Source organism: Arvicola amphibius, chromosome 1, assembly GCF_903992535.2.
Source record: "Arvicola amphibius chromosome 1, mArvAmp1.2, whole genome shotgun sequence".
NCBI classification, from domain to species: domain Eukaryota; kingdom Metazoa; phylum Chordata; class Mammalia; order Rodentia; family Cricetidae; genus Arvicola; species Arvicola amphibius.
Genome location: NC_052047.1, coordinates 19,351,806 through 19,367,117, shown reverse-complemented (window position 1 = coordinate 19,367,117; position 15,312 = coordinate 19,351,806).

Below are 15,312 nucleotides of genomic sequence, written 5' to 3'. Positions count from 1 at the left end.
AAAATTATTCCAGTTTTTTAAGTCAAGCAAGCAAGGTGAAAATGGTGTGATTTGGTGGAAATAAACATGGAGCAATAACATCCAAAATTTTCTTAAAGAAGATACTTAGTTTTTATTACTGCCTTACTCTTTATTAAAATTACTTGGCACAATTAAATTATGTATTAATTTGTATATGTGTATCTAAATTGTGGTGCATATATTCTGTTTATTACACATAAATAGAAATATTTACATTTTTGTTGTATTAGCCAGCTTTGAAATTAGCTTGCCAATTGTTTTTTTCTGGTTAACATGCTATCTTCTTGGTTTTGAAACACTTATAACATGTCGCTGATTTTTACTTCTAATAATGGGTTGGATAACATTTGTAATTTTTTTCCTTTTGTAATGCATAAGAACTATGGATTTAATTTTTTGAAGATATGTTTGGGCACATTGTAAACTTTCTTACCTGCTGCTAATAGTCCTTTGGACAGATTCTCTACCATCAGATCCCAAGATGTCTGGATAACCTTTTTAACACTGTCTTGGGAATTTTCCTAATATGCAGAATTAATTACAGATATTTGAATGGATATAAGAGCTACTGAAAAAAGATAAGTGACATATCTCCTCTCAACCCCAGAGAATTTTAAATCTTAAAAGAAGCAATGATATTTAAAATATATCAAACATAATAAGTCTGATATCAAACTTAAAAACAGAAATATACTGTAGAAATACGATTCTCTATTCTCTAGCACCATAAAGAAGCTTTGACTGTCTATCCTAACAACTCTGCTTCCACGTCCATGTGATACCTCACTTACCTCTAGCTTCTTTCTTATCAAGAATTGAGCATGGGAAAAGAGTTTAGTGAGCCTAATCTCTGCAGTGCATGGGATTTTTCCAGTAGACAGCTTTGGGTCTTGGACTCCCAGTGACCTTACCAAGAGGTTTTTTTTTTTTTTTTTCCCCAAGGTCCCACTGTCTAATGATTTCTTCCCAGGACCTCCTCCCTTGTGATACTTCTTAGTTGTGCATCAGTGTTGCAATGTGGCATGAATACACACCATGGACATTTCTTTCCCCTCAATAAACCTCCACATCTCATCATCTTGACTCTGCTTCTTGCAGTCTCAACTACAAAGAAATATATGATGTCACAAACTTGAAATGATCTTAAGTTATCATGAAAAATAATCCAAAAAAGATCCTACTCAAAATGAAATAATTATATTAAAACATGGCTATTATGTTGGTGTGTGAAACCCTACCTTTAATTCTAATATTCCATTTTGACAATGCTTCTTTCATACATGTGAAACATTAGTAGGGAAAGTTCTTCACAAAAAATAGGTTACAAGTTCATAAGGAGAAACTGAAGAGCATTTAATCTAGGGTAACTTTTAGAAGTGATGACAAGGAGGGAAAACAGGAGGGACACGAACATCCCCTAGCGCTTCCTACTGTCACGTTCTCTGGAAGCACTGTTCAGGTATGAACAGTGCAGGGCTATGGAAAAAGATCTCAAGACTGTGACTGAAGAAGTCTAGGTGGACCAGGTGAGAGAACGGAGAGCTGTGAGGAACAGAACTGTGAAATGAGAAAACAGATTCTCTCCCCCTGTCCAAATCTCTACTTCCATCCACCCGCTCACTTTCTGGCCCTCCAGCACTAGAGTCTATGACATCCCTTTAACTACATCAACCAGAACCTGGAGTGCTAGAGAGGCATTTGTGAAGGGAACACAATCCATTCTCCTGAGAGGTCAAGAACCTAAAAAGAAAATGATCTAGGTGAGAGCAAACTACATACAAAGGATACGATAGCAACAGAATGCTACATTGTCACTATATTTTATGAAAGTTAGAATTAGAACCTGAGATCATATCTTCCTTATTCCAAACTCATTCGTTCTATCCTATACACTCATAGCTTTTATAAAGTGAGGTCGCATTATAAGGGGGTCTTACTAGATGTTTCTGAAGAAAAGTATCCTTTATTAAAAGATTGAAGTAAAACTTCACATTGTATCAATTCAGATAAAACAATAAAATTGAGCTAATGTGTAATTTCCAAATTACATATCTGCCAAACTCCAGGTAATTATACATGAGTCACTTTTCCATACAGGTAAGTACTGATTATAAAATAGTATAAAATCAATACTTACACACACACACACACACACACACACAAATATATATATATATATATATATATATATATATATATATATATATATATATAGAGAGAGAGAGAGAGAGAGAGAGAGAGAGAGAGAGAGAGGCTGGTATCTGGTATGGCCTGAAATCTTGCATCTCTTTAAAATGTACTTTAAATGAATTTCACATTTATGGTGGTAAATGGGATTGGTATCATTACGTAACCTCCTGTAAAGAGAAACCTTTACTTTCTGTCACATACAGACCCATGCAGAGGCAGAACCTTTCAAGTCAGACAGCTTATTTGCTCGTTCTTTGATCTTACACTTCCAAGCCTCCAAAACTGTGAGCATGGAAATTCTACAGCTTTTAAATTGCCCACTCTTAGGTACTTTGTTACAGCAGCTAGAATGAACTAAAGGCTTTGCTCTCTTACAGTATTGCATTGAGAATTTAAAAGGGTGGGCTGCAGAAACGGATCAGCCATTAAAGGCTAGGCTCATATCCAAAAGGTCAAAATTCTATAAATTAGTTGTCCTCTTAACCCATTTTCATATACCAATTGTCCAAAACGATTCAGTTGCCTTGGCAGAGAGACATAGAAACAAAGGAAAACATTTTCTTTTAATTGATTGTGGGAAAGAGAAAAGGATACACTGATAAAGGACATCAGGTATCTAGTGAAATCAGAGAAAAGAAAAATGCAGGAAGACAAATTCTCTCCACTACCAATCACTTAAAGGACGTGGACATCATAGCCCCCTCTTAGCGTGCAGTGATGTAACCGTAATAGACCATTTATGTAAGGAGACCAGAATCGTAGCTAACAAGGCCATTACCACACGTTTTCAGGACTCAGAGGAAAAGGTACTTAGAAACTAGGATACCAAGTGATTTCACAATAAAATTGGTTTTCCCTCTGTATATAGCTTTTCCTTCTCCTAATATAACCAGTTGAAATTCCTCTGTAATACTCTACTACTAAATTTTTCAAACTAAAGACTTTAGTAAATGGAAAAATCTATAGGTCATCAAAAATACAGAGCCTCAACATCTCTCTAAATAGGAATTTTCCCCTAGAGTAATATCATCATTATTGTTTTAAATCAACAAGGTCAGTAGTAAGAGAAATCAGTATACTGGGAACAGGAAAAGCAACTGGACTTCAGGACACAGGTTTGATTGAGCAGGAAATCTTAAAGGAGAGGCACAGTCACATTTCTTAAAGCTGCAATGTATATGGAAGACTTAATATTCTTTTAAGATGTCAACCTATAAAAAGTCTATATTCTATTTAGGTGTTATTTTTATATATTATAAAGCAGTTAGCAGCAAACAAGGAGAGGTGATAGGAACTTTTTAATTGGGTAAGATGCATGTGGGTGGCAGTGTTGTTATTCTGCTTCTATTATTATTATTATTATTATTATCATCATCATCATCATTAAGACAATATTCTTCTCTAGCCCACACTTACCTTGAACTAAGTTATCTATTTACCTTAGACTGATCTTGTACTTACAGTAGATTTTTTTCTTCCTGTCCTTTCTGAAAGCTGGCATTATGCAGGTAAGCCACCCTTACCCAGTTTAGGTATGGCTAATGTAGGAATAAAGCCTCAACCTCTAGGAAGAGTCAGTGTCTTCATATAGTTGTTTAGGGGAAGGCTTAGGAATCCCTGAATGAACTGATTTGGGGATTCTGGTATTTGAAGTTTGAGACATATTAAATGTATTCTTGAAACCTAGGGTAAACGACTGTAAGCAACATGAAACTAAGAAAAAAGGAAATAGAAAAAAAAAAAAGAAAGCTGAGAGTGTTTCTGAATAAAAAGAGGTTAAACGCCTCTCACTGAGAAATGGCATGAGTTTTTTTTTTTCCTTAAAATATTGATCTTGACACGGTGTCAAACTCTGTCTTCAGAAATCAGACCATTAAGGTCCACAGCTGAATGTCACCAGTGAGGCCTGGCAGAAGTAAAAACAGCCAGGCTTCCATGTGGCTATTGTCAACGTCACTACATGCAGTGTCATGATTAAAAAGTTCCCTAGGCACATTGGCACAGTCTAAAGACTTAGCCCTCAACAGCTCATTGTCCAATTCCCTCCTGGCAGCAGACAATACCAAACAAACTATAAAAGAATGAATCTTAAAACAGTAAAAATTTGCTGAAAGTATTCCTTGGTAAAGTTGCAAAAAATAGAACCTATAGAAACCAGTAAATTTCAAATGAAATTTCAGAGGACAAAATTGAAAGGCATAATTCTAAGCTTCATGTGTGCATGAATGCTTTGTGTTGCACCTCTATCTAGCACCTATATTTCAGGACAAATATTATCTTGGTGGACCGGGTGGTTATCTTCATTCATATTGTGAATCTGTCATTACAAAAACAAACTTCTACAAAAAAAAAAAAAATTCCTTTAAAAGGATTCCAGAGGCAGAGGTTTCTAAAAGCCCATTACATATATATGCTTCCAAATGTGTATGCAGACGTGTGAATTGCCATTCCTCACTGAGGAAGTCAAACACGTGACTTTATAACAGGTGCTCCAGAATGTGAAATGTTGTAATTCTAAAAATCTGCCTTTGGCTCCCAAGTGTTCACCCTCTAAAAATAATAGCAATATTTTCCTTTCCAGTTTCCGTTCTCATCGGTGTATTTTTAGAGCTAATGAGATCACATTTATAATCCTAGGGAGTTGATGGCTTTCTTTCTCAAGGCATTAGTGAGCAATTCACTGCTTATGAAGAAGCAATTTAGTGAATGGCACCCTAGTGGTGCAAGAAATATTTCAAGGACTATTACATTCAAAGAAATTGAAAAATTGGTGGATTTTTGCATAGCAGAGCCTGACAATGCTCGAACTCTTAAAAGTTTAAATGGTAAAATATCTCAAAATTGATCAGTACATCTTCTACCATGTGTAACTTTATTTTAGACACTTCTAATTATTTTATCCATTTTACTTTCTTTTGAAGTGAATATTTTTTTCTGCTTAATTAATAATTTCTTGCTCCCTTGAGCTTCTCCACATATTTTATTTGTGAAAAAATGTCAAGAGTTAAGACATAATATTGAATTTACTATTATTAGGTCTCTCTTTGTTTCATCTGTTTACAACTTCATTTAAATTATAACTGATGGTGTAAAAGGAAAATACATGCATGACTATGAAACAATATTCAATTAACAAAAAGTGTGGAAAGTACATGACCAGAATTCCCATCACACATAGTAATTTCTGAAATCCAGAAATAGAAAATATTCTCAATGATAATAAACATGTCAAATTTTCATTCTCCCATAAAGTGGGTACATAAGAAAATTAGTGTTTATATTATGATTTTTATCTATTTCTAGCCTTGTTTTATTTCTGATTCTTTTTTTCTCATCTTGCTATTAGTCTTTGAAAATGTCATGCTTTTTATCATGTTCACTTTCTATACAAATTCCTTCTACAAATACCCTTACTTCCTTCCCCGACGAACCTTGTGTCCTCTCTCTATATATTTAACTCCATCAAGTACAGTTTCTAGTATCCCCATGTTCTTGGTGCATGGCCTTCCTCCATAGCATGATAGACCTACCTTTGAACTTCACCAGAGAAGCAGCTTCTTTTCAGTTGAACTTGTCAAGATGCAGAGAATAGAGATGGAAGAACACTCAACCCATAGCTGGACAGCTAGTTAATGCTCCTCCTCCCAAAATCTCAGGGATCATTATGGGAAAGATGGTGGGAAGACTGCAAGAGAAGAGGCAGAGGATGACCACAATGGGCCAGCATTTTCTGGATAGGTAGAAACTCATACTATCAATCTTTAAATTTTATTTGAAAATCACTTGTGAATATTTAAGATATTTTAAATGGTGTTACAGAGATCAGAATCTAAGAAGTAAAAGAAATACTTGTTTTTAAGATAAATACTTGTAACAACAACATCAAAAGGGAAGTAAATTGACTCGTTGAGTTTTGATGAAGGAACAGACTCAATGAAAAAAAGGACTCAAAAATGTTTTTCAGGTACAGGGATTGGTGGAATCGGCCTTTAATCCAGCATAAGGAAGGAAAAATCAGATGAATCTATGTGAGTTTGAGTTCAGTCAAGATTGCACAGTGAGACACTATCTAAAATGAAAAATATATAATATATAATTATACATTAATATACAAATACATAATAAATTGATGTGAGATGTCCTCCTGTATATGTGGTGCTTTTTTGCATAATGACTAAAGCTGCTTTCTCCTATAGCAGGGCATAATATATCCAGCCTAAAAGGGATGTATAGAGAAAGTAGGTGGAATCAGAGAGAATACATGTAACCACAAAGGAGTAACATGCCAGCACTGGTAAGCCACAGTCTGGTGGTGATATACAGATTAATAGAAATGGATTAAGTTAAGATATGAGAGTTAGCCAGGAATATGCCTAAGCTATTGACCAAGCAGTGTTATAATTAATATAGTTTCTTTGTGATTTTTCGGGTCTGAGTGGATGAGAAATGAACAGTCTCTGCTTACAATAAATATTACATTAGATTATATAATATATGCTATATAATATGATCTATAATATATAAATATATCCACATATATACATATATTTCAAAATAAAAAACAATAGTTTTCAATAGCTAACATGTACCATAAGTTATAAGATGGGGTGTTCATAACCATTACTGGAAATAGAAGGGCAGGAAGAAAACAAGTCATTTTTGAAAGTCAAAGCATGTAAATTTAAAATGTTTAATGTATATCTGAGAAGAAATGTTATTGATGACATCAACATACACTAGCATATATTAGTATAATAAAAATTAAGGACATTAGGTTTGAGCTAAGTAATTTTTAAGTTTCTATCAAATCAGGGAACGAAACATTGACGTTAGACAGAGCACAGAAGTGCGTACATCTTCTCTTCACACTAGGTTACTTAACTCTCAAATAAATCCTAAGATACCAAGTCTTGAAAATGGAGATTGATTCAATATAGCTTCAACTTTGTTTAATTTTTTATTCCTTGAAATTTTCCTAACCCCTCCCCCCCAAAAAGGAAAAAAAAAAAACTATATGTAAAGTTTCATCATTACCTTTGTGTAAATGTTACAAAATCCTGGGCTGGAGATGTGGCTCAGGATGCACAGTATTTTTCTAGCATTAGAAAGTCCAGAGTTCAGTTGCTAGCAAGGTATAATCTAGGCATAGTTTTACATGCTTAAAATTATAACACATGGAAGGTGAAGAAAGGAGGATTAGACACTCAAGATTAGCCATGCAATGGTGGCACATGCCTTTAATTTCAGCACTCTGAGGCAGAGGGAGAGAGACCTCTGTGTTTGTGGCCAGTTTTGTCAACAGAGTAAGTTATAGGACACCCAGTACTACACAGAGAAACCCTGTTTCAAAAAAAAAAGAAAACAAAAAAAAACAAAATTAAGAAAAATGTTCGATGTCATTCTTGACTATGAAACATAAAACATGTTTCAAAATTTTTCTTTGGCAATATTCTTAGTTATTAATGTTGTTATAGTTAACATTTTTTTAACTCCAGTGTTTTGCTAATTTAAAAATAATCCAAATGGATTTTCATATTTTTACTTCAATATTTACATCATTTTTTCACCTCAATTCTCTTCCTTTTTTGTATGTGTGCCCTAGTTTTACAATTCTCTGAGGACAAAAAAGAAACATTCATTGCATTCACTTTTTAAACATTATTCTCATCATTAAATCAATTTTGTCACCAAAATGTCACATAACTTTTTATACCTAAACCATAAATACAGTTTACATAATTGATGTGGGATTTTCCTCTGTATGCTGTGATTACCATTAATGAATAAAGAAACTGTCTTAGCCCTGCGCAGGGATTAGAGGTAGGCCGGGAAAATTAAACTGAATGCTGGGAGAAAAGAGGCAGAGTCAGAAAAAAAGCCATGGAGCTGCTACCAGAGACAGACATGCTGAAACTTTGCTGGCAGGCATTGACCTCGTGGTGATGCACAGATTAATGAAGGGGGGTTAAATTTGTATGTAAAAGTTAGCAAATAAGAAACTAGAGTTAATGGGCCAAGCTGTGATTTAAATAATACGGTATCTGTGTGATTATTTCACTTCTGGGCAGCTGGGAACCAACAAGTGTCCTATTACAATACATAATAGACTTTTGAAAACTATCTAGCAATTGTTAAAAATCAGAGCAATGATTTGTATATTCTTTGCTCCTTCGTAGTGCTCTCTACCAAGGGAAACTTGCTCATGGTTTAAAGCCTAAATGACGATGAGCGCATAGAACAATTAAAGCCAGGTTACATGGGTGAGATGATCCATATAGAAAAACAAAAACAAGTGTCTTGACTGCTCCACTGTAACTAATGAATAAACGGGATGAGTTTAAACTATTTAAAACTAGTTTATCTTTGGTCTCTTTGATGATGATTTTGCGAGCCTCCCATCTCAGAGTACTCTGCAGACAGGACAAACTGTAGATCTGAGCTGGTGTCCCAATCCCTTTACTTGAGGCCTTGCCTGGTTACAGAAGATGACCTGTTAGAATTCATCCAGGCAACTGAGGGGAGCAGATGCAGAGTCCCATACCCAAACATCAGGTGGAGCTCGCAGAGTCCTGTGGAGGAGTTGGAGGAAGGATGAGAGGAACCAGATCAGACAGGGACAATACAACCCACAGAATCGTTTGACCTGGGCTTATGGAGGCTCTCAGATAGCAGGGAGCCTTTGGGGGTCTGAGTAGGTTCCCTGCTTATGCGTTATGGCTGAGTATCCTGGTGTTTCTGTGAGATTCCTAGCAGTGAGAGCGAAGTGAAAGCATACTCTTTCTGACTCTTGCCTGCTTGTGGGACCCTTTTCCTTTTACTGGGTCAGTTTGTTCGGCCGTAATGTGATGCTTTGTGCCTAGAATTATTGTAGCACATTATGACATGTTTTGACCGATGATCCTAGGAGGCCTGCTCTTTTCTGAGGGGACACAGAAGTGAGGTGGATCTGGCAGAGATGGTAAATGTGGGCTAGAAGACGGGGGTGGGGGAGAACTAAAGTCTGGATATAATATATGAGAGAAGAATAAGAAACATTTATTTTTGTGACTTTCTGATTTATGTTTCTGCATGACTACATGCAAACAGAATACAATCATGGAGTATCAATCAACTTGATTTGTTTTTTGAAATTCTTGATAGTTTTTTTTTTAATTAAAGAAAAAAACCTTAAGGCTTTTTCCAATAGTTTCATCTCCTAAAATAGCTGGTCATAGATAATTATGTGCAGTGAACTAAATTAACTTATGATTTGGGTGTTTTAGTTGTTGGAGCCTTATCTTTCTGGTTGTGTCAGTTGTGTCTGTGTTTACTCCCCATATCTAAAAAAAATGTTTTTATATGTGACTGTTCATGGGATAGCATATGTTGCCCTCTAGTGAGTCATAAGAATATAGGAAAAGTCACATTGTCTAAGCTGTACAGATCTGGGGATAGATTTATGTCATGCAGAATCTATGTGTAGTACTACTTTCCTTCATTTGTTTTAACACACTGTCTCTTTATCACATTTCCCTTTTACAGCAATGTCTCAATTCCAAAACAAGTTCTGTTCTACATGTAAATAAATAAAAAATATTGGTGTATATGTGTATATATATATATATATATATATATATATATATAAATTTAAAAGCCAAAGACCATAAGCACAAAGTGATAACATATTCCCTACTAAAATATTTTTATATTTACATTTTTGCTACAAAGCTATATATCTGTAATATGCATCTAACCAGAAAAATTATTACCCTAATTGTATAACCAATTGAAAGTAAATCAATTTTCTTACCTGGGTATGGCCTGAAAATAATTGACAAGCAGAATTGCCTAATTTATGACAGGACCTATAACTATACACATATTGATTGTCAATAGGTATTGCTTCTAATAGAGTCATACCCAATGTACGCTACATATCCATGCATCTTCTTTTTTAATCTGAGTCATAGAATTAAAGGTGATGGTAAGGAAATGCCCTTATTTAGTTTCTCAAGTGTATTTTTGGTTCAGTTTTGTTTTGCTTTGCTTTTTACCATTTCAAAGACTGGCCCTTTTCCTTCCACACACCATTTTATTTGTAGAGTGATCTTTCTCCCAATACCCTCCTTAGAAAACGTTTCTAACATGTAATGTTTACGTCCTTCAACAACTTTCCTCATCAATGTGCTTGCTCCCTTTGGACTGTAATTGAACTTGATTTTATGTAAGTCTATATGTCTTACCCTAAAAAACTTCACTTTAAATAAACTGGATATCTAAATAAGTAACTGGGAATATGCAATGGTTGCCATTTTTATTTCAATAAATATGAAATAATAGTAAGCATATTTCAATGCATTATTGTTTAAGTTATCAACTATATTTTTTAACTTGTATTTTGTTCCTATTGGACCTTTCTTCAACTGCTATAAGACTGCTCTTTGTCAATACCAATATGCCTACTTCAGCAGAGAAATCAGGAAATTTAAGGTTTAGATTAGATAATATGAGAGAACAAGGATCTCTTTGAAGAGTATTCTCTTTTGTCATGTCAACAAAGAAAATACTTGGAAATTGCTCGTTAAATTATGATTAACCCCTGTGCTGTCACTAGGAAAATGAAAACAACATATCAATTCATAATTCATCTAAAATCATGGTTGATAATTTACTACAAAATATCAGTGATTAAGTTCCTGACCTAATGAAGTTAGAGGGAAACAATGATTTGCTTAGCATCTATATTAGAAACAAAACCTTGAGTGCAGTGACAAGAATGGGGAGTTGAACACCACTGGGCAGAGTCCTGAGCACGGGGCTTCCCAGGCACTCTCAGGGCATAAATAAGTAGAGCTGTAAAGTCACGTGTGGCAGAGCCAAGGAATCACAAAGTATTCTAATTTCTTCACTTAGTCATTTTTTTCTTGTTAATTTCCTGGTGTTTGTGCCTATTTGAGCATTAATAACAGAATGACTGAGTTACTTATGAGGAGAGAAATTCTATTCTCATGGTAATGAAGACTGAGAAGTTCATGATTAAGGACCCTTAAATGTGTTCTCAAGAAGAGGAGAATGTTGTGTTTTTACACACACACACACACAAACACACACACGCACACACACACACCAAAAAAAAAGCAGAGGAAAAAAACCTTTTTTCCCTGGACCCTTTACTATTGAATTTAACATTTCTCCAAAGCTCCACCTCCAACTGCTGTATTAGGGACTAAGTTCTGATATGTTTATATGCCAGTACTTACCTTACCTAGTGCTTGTAATTGCCTTGTTAGTAGACTGCCTTGGTGTCTTCTTAGATTTGTGATTCTCCCTTTGCAACCAAACATTGGAGTTCTATGGAGCTCTTTCTGCGTGGCTTTGAACTAATCTACATCCATTATTTCAATTTGTGGCCTCACTACTACCTATCTGATCATGTTTACCAAATATGAATCTTCAAACTTCAGTACATACCCACAGTAGATATACTCCAGAATTTCTCTTTAGGGATTAAACTATGCACTCGCCCAGATTCATGGAGTATTGTAGGTCTTAGATAGAATGATTTCCTAGCAATTACATTCAATAGAAAGAGGCTGGTTTCTCTGGCTACATCCTTTTGCTTAGGAATTTGTATTTAATAACCAATAACAACCACCCGTTTTCACTGTTCTATCAGTATATTTGAAATGAGTCAAATTTTATTTTGAAATGAATCTCAGTCAAAACTTACCATTTGCACAGTGGTAATTCTTTCAATAACCTTACCTTCAGAGATGTGAATTGAGGGGTCTTTCCCAAATGATACTTTTTCATACAAATTTATTTCTGAGCTCATTTTGAGGAAATATCACATCAGAAACAATAACCTTTTGCGCTAGATATACTTCTATGAAAACACAAAGGTCTCCAAGGACAAAATACTTAAAATTAAGCTGATTATTTTTATGCAATAAATGTATCCTCATTTATATTTCAATTAGAAATATCACATCTTAAATCCAAGTAGTCATATGTATAAAACAAAACAACAACAAAAATTATTCTCTTCAGAGCTTGAAAAGAAACACCATTGCATTTCAGAAACCAAATTCAGGTCAACCAGTAGTCACCTGATTCTCTCAGTAATAAATTTGGAACAGTACATGTCACAAAGAAACTGAGTTATTTTGAGTATAGCTTCAGAGTGTAAATAAAATTGAGGCAGATATTTTGCTCCAAATCCGGATCAAGGAGAATTTGATGTCAAATAGAATGAAAAGAAAACTTATGAACCTTTCTGAAGTAGTCAGATTACAGAAGGGGACAGAAAAGTAAATTGGTAGAGGAAATATAATTAAGAAATCATTGAGCCTGAGGAAGAAATACCAATGTGTAGAATGGACATCTGGTTCATCATTCCCACTTCCTTGTATTCAGTTTGGTTTTGGAACCTGATTGTGTAAGGCTTCTGTAAAACCTTGCAAAAATATTATATTTACCAGTAAAACACTATAAGATATATCCTCGTTTTGGTAAACAGTACCAAAATTTCTCCTTTGATTCATTCAGAAACCCGAGAAGAACCAAAGTCTCCTCATTAACTATCCAGAACAAAGTATATGAACTAGTGTGAATTATAGGTTATTTGTTCCTTGTCTGCCAATATATATTAATTTCCCAAATTGTCAGTCTCATTTTGACTTCTATATTTATTTAGGAGTTTTCTCACCAACAAAACATGGCACTATTCCCTTGACAAAAATTCTTCAGTGATAACAACCTTGCATTAATGGGATAAACTATAAAATGCTAAAATGGCATCTGATGAGCATTTTATATGACCTTCTCTTTGTAGCAGGTCTTTCCCCACAAGCACCTCTTCCTGTTTATGATCCACTATCCCTCCCACTTCACGAACTGGTGGTACTTCCTTGTTTCCCTCCCTTCAGACATTCTCTTGGTACTCACAGCATTCCCATTCTTCTACAAGAAACCTCTTTTTTTTTTTTTTTTTTTTTAATCAGTAGGCTAAGCATCGTTTCGCTGTGGTATCCATCTTGCACTTAAACTTTGTAAGGCCAGGAGTCATGACAACACTTGCCAACGCTGCTTCTTCCCATAGCACACCTGGAAGCAACGATCAATAGCTGCTGTATGAATTAACGGAAACCCCCTCATGTGCACAGCTCTAAGCATTCTTATTCTGTAGCATTGATGCATAATTTCTTCACTGTAATTAATTTATTGTATTGTCTCACTTTTGAGTGCGTTACTCTATCTTCTCAGGAAAGAAAATGGCTTGAAGGCATATTCCATAAATTTTCATTTTGAAAAATGTTCCCCAGAAACTAACAAAGGACTTGGCATATTTTATCCAGAAGCATTTGCTCTGTGAATGAGTAAACATTAATAGGGTAAAAAAAAAAAGATAAAAGATAAAGCAACAGTTTAGATAAAGCTTTCAGCTCTCAATAGGAAGAGTACCAATGTGGGATAAAAGTCAGACATGCTTTTCTTAGAATAATAATAGTACTAGGCATGAGCTTATGGTGAAATTTCCCCAGAAACCAGATTGTATGAAGAAATGTGGACCACTACAAACAATCTGTGTTTACAGAAGGCAGTCTGTTGATTCAGGAGCAGGAGTGAGAGGGACATTGCACAACAAACAGCTGTGATGTGCTCAGACAGCTAGAAGTAAGAAAATGAGCTATTTTTTAAATTTAGATACCAATTCTCTTTACATACCAACCAGTTTCCCTTCCCTCCACTCCTCCGGTTCCCTCCTCTTCCCCATCTGCCTCCCTTCCTATCCACTTCTCCATCTCCAAAGAATGATTTCTTGCCCACAACCCTGGGGCATGAGATTTATTCCTGAATACTGATACAATGCAGGAATACTGACACCTTGTTTAAGAAACTCTACCACCCCACTTCCACCAAGCAAGTAAGACCACCTATCACATGCTTAGGAGGAAATAAAAGATAAGCCACAGTTAAAAAAAGGAAGTGTCACTTTTTTATCCCTCTCTTTGTAAGTTGCAGTTTTACCACTCCATGTAACATAACTCCATTTAAACTATATACAATGCATACACACACACACACACACACACACACACACACACACGTGCGCATAAACCCAACCACACACTACTCATATCTATCTAGATGAATCTTCTAAATCCTCCTCTATAAGAACTAGTCCCAAACTTCAGATATATCCTGGTTTCCACACCCAAACTCTAGGCCAAGTCTAGTCACACATGGTGTGCTGTGTCTAACCTTCAGACTTTAGACAGGACACATGTCTGCAACAACCGATAGGCTCCCCCCAAGCCATGTTCAACCTCTCAGCCCAGAGGTTCACTCATAATCTTTATAACCTTTGCTAGATTCTAACCAGATGAGATGAATCTAATCTTCTATTGCACAGACCCTCACTAACTCTCAGATCTACCTTCTACCTCCAAACTGTAGCAGGTCATGGATTTTACAGTATGGTTCCCTGTGCGTGACTGCATTCCACCTAAGCAATACACAAAACGCAGAGGCAATCTGGCCAGTAAATTCTGTGTCCTGGAATGACCTTCTGTATTCACGTCAGACACAGAAATAACAAAAGGCTTCCACAAATAACAAAAGGATGTGGGATGTCCTTCCGTATGCTGTGAATATGCGTTGTTTTTAGTGGCTGATGAATAAAGCTGTTTCAGCCAATGGTCAGGAAAAATATAGCTAGGCATGAAATCCAAACAAAGATGCAGAGAAAGGAAAGTGGAGTCAGAGAGATGCCATGTAGCTGCTGAAGGAGTAACATGTGGAACATCACCAATAAGCTACAGCCTCGTGGCAATACACAGAAATAATAAACAGAAATGGGTTAACTTAATTGTGAGAGCTAGACAGTAATATGCCTAAACCATTGGCCAAACAAGTGTAATTGATATTAAGCCTGAGGGTGTTATTTCAGCAGTGGCTGAAGGAATCAGTAAGCAGGAAATAAACTGGTTCAAAGGGACCGGTGGGACAGAGAAAAACCATTCAGTTACACCACATGGCCATATCTCATCACAAAAATACAAAGAATGTTAACAATTAAGGCAGTACCTCCCCCCAAATCAACAAGCCTATACAAATATT